At 38.3% G+C, this 11,710-nt stretch overlaps 1 long non-coding RNA gene and 2 pseudogenes across 3 annotated transcripts in view; 1 reads left to right on the plus strand and 2 right to left on the minus strand.

The window, feature by feature from the left end:
- LOC148718943 (uncharacterized) overlaps nt 1–11,710 on the minus strand; it is a 279,110-nt pseudogene that overhangs the window by 4,974 nt on the left and 262,426 nt on the right. The window lies entirely within an intron of this gene.
- Nucleotides 15–2,553, minus strand: LOC111330830 (uncharacterized; annotated as a pseudogene). Its single transcript, XR_015993738.1, has 7 exons — nt 2,416–2,553; nt 2,158–2,266; nt 1,646–1,750; nt 1,313–1,428; nt 1,082–1,155; nt 324–598; nt 15–222 (listed from the first exon to the last, which is right to left on the minus strand). The product of XR_015993738.1 is annotated as an uncharacterized LOC111330830 (transcript).
- LOC111330836 (uncharacterized) lies at nt 2,551–9,469 on the plus strand. Its single transcript, XR_002694853.2, has 5 exons — nt 2,551–2,926; nt 4,004–4,112; nt 4,482–4,775; nt 8,478–8,682; nt 9,221–9,469. It is a non-coding gene; the product is annotated as an uncharacterized LOC111330836 (long non-coding RNA).

The raw sequence follows: 11,710 nt of genomic DNA on the forward strand, positions 1-11,710 counted from the left end.
GAAAAATAAACAAGAACTGTCGAACCACAAGTGAACGTACTTGCCAATGCCACCTCTGGTATCAAAGACTTACATCAATATAGGACTGACAAAATGTAACATGGTTAAGAATAAAATTCTTAGCTGTGTTTACATCTGTGTAGGAGAGCTTCAACTTGTCCACCGCAAGGGAGAATCCCACAATCTCTTCAAGGTTTTGAAGAATTTCAAATGCTGTTGGACCTGAAATGTGTTTTATCACAATGGGTAAAATAATAGATATACCCACAAAGTGAATCAATTGTAAAATACACACCAAGCCCATAATTTGACCACTCATGCACCCGACATAGAGCTAACATGAATATTTTGCTTAGAAAAAGCCGACTCCTGACCACTCTTCTTCTTAACAGAAATTCTATCACCATGAAAAGACTCTGGGCCAAAGCACTTCAGGGCTTGATTGGCTTCTGGAAGTGAACCAATCTTGTAGGCAATCAGACCTATGGATGCAAGCAACTGCTCTGTATTGCACATCTCCATATGTAGTGCACACAACTGAATGCTAGTAAGCTCTTCATCAAGGAGAAAAAGGAGATCATCCTGGATTCCAGTTGATCTGCAAATTATGGATAACAATGGTGCATTTACAATAATTATATTGTAAATGGGTACCCCAAGAGGAGCAGGGATGGTGTAGTGGTGAGAGGAATCGCCTCCCACCACTGTGGCCCGGGTTCAATTCCTGAACCTGGCGTCACGTGTGGGTTGAGTTTGTTGGTTCTCGTCCTTGCTCCACAGATTTTTCTCCGGGTTCTCCGGTTTTCCTCCCTCCGCAAAAACCAATGTTCCAAGTTGTGTCCCCAATTAGCTTCAAGCTAAATACCCCTGACACATTAATAAAGTTTATCATTATTATTATTATTATTATTGTTTATAAATACAAAATAAATAGTCTTATGAATATCATGGCAATAAATAAATGGTGGAAGGTGGCTGCTCTTACCAGTGCATCAACTTTAGTACCCAAAAGGCCTCAAGCACTTCCTACATAAGCCTGTGCATTATATAATGATCATGAAAGGCTAAACTTAAAGTATACCTGCCTCTGTTACACCTGCTTCGTAGGCATTCTAGGCAGGTTTCATCTGGGGCCACATCATGACATTTGCAACCCTAATGGGAAATGAAATTACCTCAAAATAAATAAATATTATCTTACAAAATTTTGTGGTTGCATTATTAGAGAAGACTGTAGCTTGTGTATTGTAACTGATGAACTACAACTAAAAAATGCTCATTGATCCACATGTACACCAACAAAAATACTAACCCTGATTGCATTGCATATAAAGCAGAATTCCACATCTACCCCTTGACCACCAAGTTGAAAATCAAGATCCCCTTTCTTTACCAAAAGAAGGATCAGTGTTTTGTAGTCCAATGAAGCTAAGATATGACAAAGAAACAACAGCAAAAAAGAATTATGATATGACATACATGTAGAAAATTAACTTATTGTTTAAAATAATGATCACTGATCATGAAAAAAAAAAAACCTCAATTAAGTTTCTAAAAAGAAAGTCAGCATCCTCCTTTTTAAAAAGATTAAGGTTAATGTTCTTGCAAATAACCTTTATGCAACAAAATGATAGAAACATCTTACCCTCAAATTCTACATTGAACTTCATGCCATCAACAAAAATTCCTTGGTTCTTGATGATTCTCTTTTGTTCATTTACATCCTTTTAAAAGTACTTTCAGGCCTTCCCTATCAAAATAACATTATGCATGAAGACAACCAATGAAACTTGTTGTTTATTCAGAGCTTATGCTGGGGTAATGTTCTTATAATGCAAAAGGATTTGCAGTTTTTTTCCTCTTTCTGTTTAATTCATAATGTGTGTGTGTGTGTGTGTGTGTGTGTGTGTGTGTGTGTGTGTGTGTGTGTGTGTGTGTGTGTATTACATTTGTCAGATCTTAGAGCCAGTACTGGAAATTGAGTCAACAATACAACAATGAAAACTGTAACATATGTTGTATAAAACTATAAGCTTTCACTAAGGAAAGCTTTATAAGAAAGTGTCTCTACTATGCAAATTAAAAACTTTGTGACCACATCAAGCAAAGGAGGAAAAGTATTTTAGTAACATAAAATAATAGAAATTAATGATGAACCTGTTTTCTTTACAATTGGCAATGGCCAGTGGGTAAACAGATTTTGCACTCTGTATGTTGTAAACAGGGTTGAGACAGGGAACCAGACCTACCAACACCTGATTTCAACCTGATCATAAAAAAATGATAATAGAAATGGTTATTATTTCATTCTCATTCATGGGAACAAAAATTATGCAGAACCACACATTTAATCCGAGATAAGGTATTGTTTTATAATTTATGGCAGCACACTTAAACCTGACAGTCAGTATTTACCGCAAAAGGGTCTTCCATCTATCTTCATCAGAGGTTTGAGAGTTGGTGAGCACACATTATGCAGCCTTTGCTCGCAGACAATCAACTCCAAAACAGGAAACAAATCCACCTGATAACCTTGTAAAGGAGAAGGCATCTTTTTTCACATCCATGTTTACTTTACAAACTCCAAAGATCACTTTTTTGGCCACCTTCATTTGGTTAAGGTTCAACAATATTGGTGTGTCAGAGGATTTCTAAAACGGAAGCCAAAAAAAGAAAGCCAAAAAAAATTAAAACAACAAAATTAACATGAAAAATAAATCTGATATAACTGCGGTTTAAAAAAATTAGCTATTAATATAGTAATAGTAAATAATAATGAGACTTGCACTTCTTCTACCACTTTCCAGCATTAAATTTGTTACTGTGGAACTGCTTCCAAGTTGGGATAAATTAGCTAACTCGCCGAAAACGCTTCAAAATGGCCTGAGACGCTCGGAATCAACAAAGAAAACAATAAGGCAATAAGGTGAGCCCATTTTATTTCAAAACAAGACATTTTTTTCTCTCTTTTAAGGCAAACCGATAACATCCCATACAAACCTTTATAAATATAAAACGTTACGCAACACGGTAAGAGTCACGTCCGCTTTTCTCGTAGTGAGCTTGGGCTGCCTGTGAGATGAGTTGCTGAGATTTACCGATTCGCTTGTTGATAATATCCACTGCTGCACCGTAATTTTCTTCGGTAGTGCGAGACGCAGATCCTTCTAGCGGGGATACCAGATAATACATTGGTCCCAGAGGTTCTCTTCTCTCTACCGGAGTACGAGAATTCGGCGCGAAGCGCCGACCAACGAGCTGCAAAGCAGTGAGCGGAGAGAACCTTTGGTCAGGATCATTGAGAATCTCACTTTCCTGCCACCAAGCCTCGGGTGACAGCCATCAATCACGCCCGCTTTCCGAAAACCGATCAGAGTAAAGTACTAAAATACCTCCAGGGGTAAAATACCTCTGATTGGTTGTCGGAAAGGGGCGTGATTGATGGCTGTCACCCGAAGCTTGGTGGCATGAAAGTGAGATTCTCAATGGTCCTGACCAGAGGTTCTCTCCGCTCGCTGCTTTGCAGCTCGTTGGTCGGCGCTTTGCGCCGAATTCTCGCACTCCGGTAAAGAGAAGAGAACCTCTGGGACCAGGGTAACCAGATAATTGAACTGGTCAATTTTCGTGAGGTCGGTATGCACAGTGCTTTCGAAGCTATCCCAGAAACTTTGAAATTGTGTAACATCTCCCCTGAACTTTGCCAATGTAATATTGGGCAGTCTAGATCTCGATGAACGGATCAATTACTCGGATAAATTACGAAATGATTAAAAATATTTCAAACTAAAAAGGGAAAATTTTGCGTTCATTTGTAATACAAGTCAGCCAAGAATATCATAAAGTAAATTTAGTTCACCCGTTTGTGGTCCTTTCCTCTTGCGGGGCGTCAGTTGTGAGGAAGGGCTACTTTTTAGCAAATGTTAATGTCGATGGCAAACACTTGAAGCAGATTAGGAAGATTAATATTCCACACCACTTAACTGATCGTCCATTGTGGAAACAGTGTTTAGACTGATGGCCGAAGAGGAATGGGGCGGATATGAAAAAAAGACTGTGTGGAGGAAGTCGGTGAGAAGAAAATGGCGGCTGTTTTGATCGTGCAGGTTGAGCAGGTAGGTTTGTGTCTCCTCCCCATTAAAAGTAAATTTGGTTGATTAAAAGTAAATTTGTTTGATTAAAAGTAAATTTGGTTGATTATTTAGGGTAGTCCGTGGGGGTAGTCCGCAGGGTAGTCCGCGGTACTCCATGAGGTAGTCCGCGGAGCGGGGTCAGTGGGTAGTCCGTTTAGCGGGGGTCAGTCTCTTCAACTCTCCCCATTTTCGGGGCAAAGGGCGGGTGGTTGTTGAAATGTTTGCGATGGCATTCATAAGACGCATTTTGAAAAACTCAGCATCTTCCACCTCCTTCATGATGTCGTCTACTTCGCAATCGGTTAATATTTTCTCGTCGAGCTTGCTGATGAATTGTATTTTTTCTTCCAGCACCCCTTTTATGCACTTATCAATTGAAATCCCGAATCCTCCCCCCCCACCCCGGGCCAAGGTGGGAGAAGGTGGGGGATTTTTATGGTATTTGAAGGCACGGTTCGCCCGTGGGGGTGGGGGATTTCTCAGGATTTGCTTTACTTAACACATTCATCGAGGTCGGGGAGAGGTGTGGATTGGACTCATGCCTAGTCTTATCACGGTAATTTCTTCACGTGGTCCCTGGAGTCGCTCGCTGGATTTCGATGAGCTGCGCGTTCCAGTTTTGTTCAGGCATCCCGGATTTGAAAGGCAAGTTTCATGATTATTTTTCCTTTTATTTCATCATTTAGATTAATCCTTTGGGGTTTTGCCCTGAGCTTTCATGGTTCATCGGCTGGAAAATGTAATTGTTTTTCATTCAAAGCTTCTCACACAATGCATATACACGCTTTTCCTCCTCTAGAGTTTATTAAAACCACGTGGTTTCTTAAGTGCTAGATTTCCTCATTTTTTAGGGTCCAAAATATAAAATATAGCTCCTAGGAACTATTTTATGTTTTCTTTTTTAATAGAACATCAATTTCGCCACGTTTTGTCTTGCTACACAGGTTCTTACATGATATAAAATAAAAGGTGAAGATAGGGTTGGATATACGTACGGCAGTTTATCATATTTGGCTTTTACTTTAGCTAAATTTGTACGCTAAAGAAGTAGAAAATTTGAACTAAATGGTTATAGTCAGTCAGGGAACAAAATTCGTTTCCCCACCAAGGTGGGGGTTTTACCAGTCAATATGCCCCCAGTAGAGTGGAGGTTTCTTAAGATTTGTAACGATGTCAAATCAAATTCCCACTTTGGCCTGGGGTTGGGGGGGGGGGGTCGGGGTTTGAATTGATAAGTGCATTATTCTCATAAGTTGGTTTCGCGTATTCAAATCCATTTGCTCAACATCGTTGTCCAAAAACGCATCAGATTCCTCGATGAGTTTCATGACGACTCCTTAATTTGCCACGCGCTTCACTCGTTATTGTGGAAGGGCATCATCCGTCATCTTAAATTGGTCGAGATTTACTGCCCCACGTTGAGTGCCATTTTATTAACACGTAACTACAGTCGTAAATTTTTGTGTATTCGTTTATTGATTTACCGAAAAAACCTCTCACTCAAATAACATGTGTTGTAATTTGATCATAATATAAGACCGGAAAATCAAGATGAAATCATATACGAGTTGTACAAACAAAACAGAACTCGTGAATAAATGTTACATAACAATCATGAAGCATGACTGTTCGTGACATGTGCATAAAATGTGTCACATACAATGATAGTGTTCCTTTATTTGTATCGCCATGTCATCCTAATTTACCAACTTATACCAAGATTTATAAAGTCAAATAGGGGAAGTGGAAATTAGCGCTGGATTACAAGCGGATTGCAGTTCATCTTATTTCAATCGGATTCAATTCGATTATTGATTCTATCTTCTATAACTGTTATTGCAGTGGATAGATTAGAGTTAGAAGCACATTTCCGTCTGCTGGATACACACCGGCAATATGAGAGCGCATGCTACACTTATTTGTTAGGCAACCCTAAAAGCTGGAAAGGTGGAATGGTGGAATGGCAGAAAATGACCCCAAATCCTAAACCACGGAATGGCAGAAAATGACCCAAATCCTTAAACACAGAACGGCCGAAAATGACCCCAAATCCAAAAACACGGGACGGCTGAAAATGACCCCAAATCCTAAAACACGGAACAGCGGAAAATAACCCCAAATTCTAAAACACAGAACGGCGGAAAATGACCCCAAATTCTAAAACACGGAACGGATGTCAGGGCATGTTGCACGAATTTTGTACAGAGACACTCAAGCGTTTGGCTCATTCATCCCCACGACGACAACGCGTGTGACTAAAAGACAAAGAATTACGCTTCCCTCTCAGGGAGGGCGGTTTAATATGGCATTCCATTTCCGCCAAAATTCAATGTTTTATTTTACTTCGTACTTTCCACAATATTTTTTACATTTTGCGTTTGTCATTGGAGTTTGCACTGTCGATTCAACTTTTTTGCATTCAACATTCAACTTTTGTTTATGTAACATTTAAGTTATTGCTTTTGACATTCAACTTTTTAGAGGCAACAGTGTAGTTTTCGAATTCGACCCTTAAGTTCAGTGGAATCCACATTCATGTTTTCGCATCCAACATTTAGCATTTGTCCTTTAAGTTTTGGCTTCCAACCTCCAACTTTAAGTATTGTTCTTGCAAGTTTTTGCGTTCGATATTCAACTTTTTTGAATTGGACTTTTACCCGCTGGTCAGTGACTGAAGGAGATCGTGGGTGCGATCGCCCTGAGCCACCCCTGCTCAAAAGGTGGACGATAGGGACGAGAGAATTCCCAGTTGAGTGGACTCAAGAAACCTTTATCCACTCCCCACCAGATCAGACTTCGCCAACAGGTCGAAGATGGCCGAGTTCTTTAGTAGGGCGCTTGTGACTTGTTTGCATCTCTTCAGCTAATTTAGCTTACATTTAACCGAAATTGTATTATCATTCACAAGTGCTGTTAAACTTTGAATCAATTTGTGTCATCTTGAAAAATTTGATCCAGCAAATGTCTGATGACGAGGTGTATTTGAATTCAGCTGTCTTGGATATAATCAGTGCTATAGACAGATTTCGGGGATCTGAAGATCCTTGTTTAGATTTCCAACCAATAGTTTTCAAGTTGGATTTTCTGCAAAGAGTAGTCTTGATGTTGATAAACTAGTCTCAGAATTGATTGGACATGCTTACAGGATGTTGGTGGAAATCGATCAGAGAAACCATATTAACTGTGCATATCAAGCTCCACTGCATAATAGAGGGACACGAGGTAGACCTTCCTACGAAATCAGTGAGGAACAGCGTAATTTTTTACTTCAGCAAGGGTTTAAAGTATGTGACATTAATAAAATTCTTGGGTGAGTCAGGATGGTTGAGAGGAGAATGTCAACATTTGGGTTGAGTGTATCAGGTAAATAGTAACATGGATTTTTTATTTTAATGAGAAAATGAACCACTAGAAGGACAATTTTGTATAACTAAAATAATGATAATAATTAGTCCTGGATTGATGCTATAACAAAGCATTGTTTGATCCTGCAAATACTTATAATGTATTGCCCACCGGTAGTTACAAAAAATTTTTATTTCACTTTCTGGGAATACCTTAAGGTAGTTGTTGCACCAAACAGTTGTGATTAGATTTGCAAATTAAAATTTTCTCCTCCACTGAACTGGGAATTCCGGGGTGGCTCAGGGCGAGTGTGCCAACGATCTCCTTCAGTCACTGACCAGCGGGTAAAAGTCCAATTCGAAAAAGTTGAATATCGAATGCGAAAACTTTCAAGTACAATGCTCAAAGTTGGAGGTCGGAAGCCAAAACGTAAAGGACAAATGCTAAATGTTGGATGGGAAAACATGAATGTGGATTCCACTGAACTTAAGGGTCGAATTCGAAAACTACACTGTTGCCTCTAAAAAGTTGAATGTCGAAAGCGATAACTTAAATGTTGCATAAACAAAAGTTGAATGTTGAATGCAAAAAAATTGAATGTTGAATGCAAAAAAGTTGAATCGTCAGTGCAAACTCGAATGACCAACGCAAAATGTAAAAAATATTGTGGAAAGTATGATGTAAAATAGAACATTGAGTTTTGGCGGAAATGGAACACCATAGTTTAAACACCATAGCGTTGACGATTTGGAATTTGTTGAGGAACAGAAGAAATCCGCTAAAAGAACTGGTGAAATAGCCTCTTTTATATCCAGAAAGTTTATTTCTTCTGCTGATATGTAAGTCTTAAATTTGATAGTAGGATGGTGGTGTTTTGGACATATGGTGGCAAAGAAATTCTTTAAATTCTTCTTGACAGTCTTCTTCTGCCAACTTTCTTTTGTCTTTTCACGCCATAAGAAATTCCCACATGACCCCCATGCAAACCTTTCTTTCACCTAGTGTTGCTCAAGGCCCAAAACTTATTCGTGGACGAAGAAATTGAAGCACTCGTAACGAGGGCGTGCTCTCACGCTAGTCTAAGTTTGGAGCTGGGGCTGAACGTCATTATATTTTGAGAAGCCTGAAAACATTCCTGTGATGTTCTCACACTTACAAGCATATGAAATATTGTTTCATTAAATTAATGCAGACATGACCAGGAAAGGTAAGTTACAATTGTTTGTTACAATGTGGTATGTTAAGTTAGTTTCCACATGCTGTGCGACTTTTTATGCCGCGACTAAAACTCATGGCAAATTTAGCACAACAAAAGGTAACTAAACAGGTTTGCAACACGAAAACGCAGCTACCTTTCGTGTATTATGGTTCATTATTAGTCATACCACTCAGTAAAAGAAAAAAAATTAATAACACTTAATTTTTAGTCATGCATGTTATTGTCGTGGGGATAAATGAGCCAAGCGCTTGAGTGTCTTCGTACAAAATGCATGCAAAGTGCTCCATGTTAAGTTAATGAAAATAGTGATGATGATGACAATAGTAAGTTCTTGGTATTATATTAAGATATCATAATGATAATTATTGTTATGAAGGCTTATGACATCATATTCTGCCTCTTTGAACCAGTGGTTTATTTTCATTAATTCTCCTATACTGACACTAATACAAGTACACATTGTGGAACAAAACATAGCGGGTCTATGCCATTTTACCTTCTTGCTTGTTGACTGTTTTTCTTTTAGTGGCCTGTTCCTATCTGGACCATTTTGGCACTCCAAAAGGTTATGGCCAAGGATGATGAAGGGAATCCCATCAAATTCCAGATGCACTCCCTTGCTTTTCCTGGGCATCTTTCCAGTAAAAGTGATGCCTGATTGAACTACTTTTTGTCGACTCTGCGTTTTCTGTATTTACTGTTGCATTTGATTAGCCTATTAAAATAATTGATATATTGTTTACATAGTGAACTGGAAAATAAAGTTATGCACCTATCCTTGGCTATCCCTGAGGGCAGACCCTGTACAAGGGAGGGGACCCAACTGAAGTTCTTATTTCCCCACGGCTACACTGGAGGAGAGAATCAAAGTTAAGAAAATGCCCCTCTAAGAGGGATAGCATTCTATAAAAGTGGGAAGCCTTGTTCAAATTTGTTGCACAAATTATGTTGGCCTTTACAAGAGCTTTGCTCACCTATGATGAATTTAAGAAAACAATCCCCAAAAGTCTGATCATGTTGACCAAATCAAATTAATTTCTAACCATAAGGAGATGGTTTAGCCCATGTTAATGTGTAGTGGCCTTTTTTACTTATTAACACAACTTAAAGTGACTTCTTTTCTTACTGAGGGTCCCTGAATTTTCCCCAGTGCAAGGCATTTTGAAACGAAACCTGCCTCCTTTCTCCCACCTCTTGGGTAAATATTTGTTTAAGAGCATGTCCACGAGAAAACCAGGCACAACCTGGCACAAATGCTAAGCATCATGAATTAACAAATGTGTGAAAATTAAAGATCAAAATATTTAATTCCCTGAGAGATATAGGGTCCCCCTGGGAAAACCACTTTTCCTGCATTTTTTGCATAATTATTAGCTAACTTTGCATTGCTGCTGTGACAAACCGAAAAGTCATCCGCAAATTCAATCAACTGGGTTGTGTTCTACATCTATCAGGCTTCAAGAACTTTGAACTGTTTTAACTTTTTCATTTCATTTCTACCCTATATCTCCCTTGAGTATAAAGACGACTTTTTCTGATTTTGACAAAGTCCAAAAATAAGGGTATTTAAAGGCCCAATATCTCCTGTGACCAAAGACTTCTGATCTTCTTTCCTACATGGGTAGTGAAAGCCATCACTGGACTTCCAAAATCAGTAATACAATTTTGGGGCAACTGATTTCATTACCTGTGCTGATGGGAAATTTACATCTAACCCCCGCTTTTTGGTCTGTATCATCAAAATTCTGCAAACCACAGCTTTGTTTTATTACCTTGAAATAGTTTGAAAGTGACAAGAAATTTCTCAGGGTGTTGTTTTAACATGAATGAGGAGAGTCTTGCACTCAACTGGAATCACTCTTTTCAAGAATACAGTTACATTCAATTTTTATCTATTTTATTTTATTTTTTCAAGTCTTGTACCTCTAGCTAGTAGGATCTTAAGGGCCTAGAAAATACTATCAGCTAGAGGTACAGCTTGTATAGTTAGTTGACTTGGATCAATTTTTACCATGGCTTGCCTAACATTTAACTTCTCTACAATCGAAATTAGGCATGGAAGGTGATGGGGAGATGGGGTTTCAGAGGAGATACCTGAGACCTTCTGTGTGGATCTACCACCACTTATTTGATAGCACAGCTCACAAACTATAAGCATCAAATCTGACTGTTTATGGGGAATCAGCTTAGTCCAAAGCACATTTCAAGGTTCACCCTTTGGGAGTGGGCAGTATTGGGCAATAAGTAAAGGGTTACTGGTTGCTGTTCAAATAAGAATGCTTTATACCATTTTAAATGGCAATTTAAATGAAAAACATAATTATTAGGACAGACACAGGCTAGCTTCATTTATTTAATTGTATAAATTCTAAAGTAAAAGTACATTTTATATTTTCAAGAATAACTTGCCTGGAGGTTTTTGCACATTCATACATGCTGTTACATAGCAATGAAAATTAAAATGAAAAATGTAATTTTGGTGAATTAAAATCATATTATCCTCTCACTATACCTATAGCTGGCTTAGTATTTCAAACAATGTTTGGCCTTGTCATTAATACTTCTAATCAAACACAACTATCATGAAAATAGGGACTATCCATTCTGAAAAATTCCACACATACTTAGGCAGAATATTACATGACAAACTTCAGTATATCTGGTTGACATGCTCCAGTCTGAAATGAATTTCAAGTCAAATTAATCTAAAACACAACCAAAGAACATACAGATCAGACTAGTTTAAAATTTGTTTGCCATAAATTCATTTGAAACATAATATTGTCAATGATTTCAAGCTTACTTCACATAAATAGGCAGCACCTCTGGCTGGTAGTATTCTCTAAGTAATCTAAGATCTGAGTAATCCAAGATCCTACTAGTCAGATGAACAAGATTGCAAGGCACAGGAATATACCTATGGACTCAACAGCTGTCTATGACTAACAACATAGAATGTGTAGTAAGGTTATTCATGAGTCAAAAATGGAATGAAATGAGCTGAATTCAACAAACA

The sequence above is a fragment of the Stylophora pistillata genome, chromosome 12, assembly GCF_964205215.1.
Source record: "Stylophora pistillata chromosome 12, jaStyPist1.2, whole genome shotgun sequence".
NCBI lineage: Eukaryota > Metazoa > Cnidaria > Anthozoa > Scleractinia > Pocilloporidae > Stylophora > Stylophora pistillata.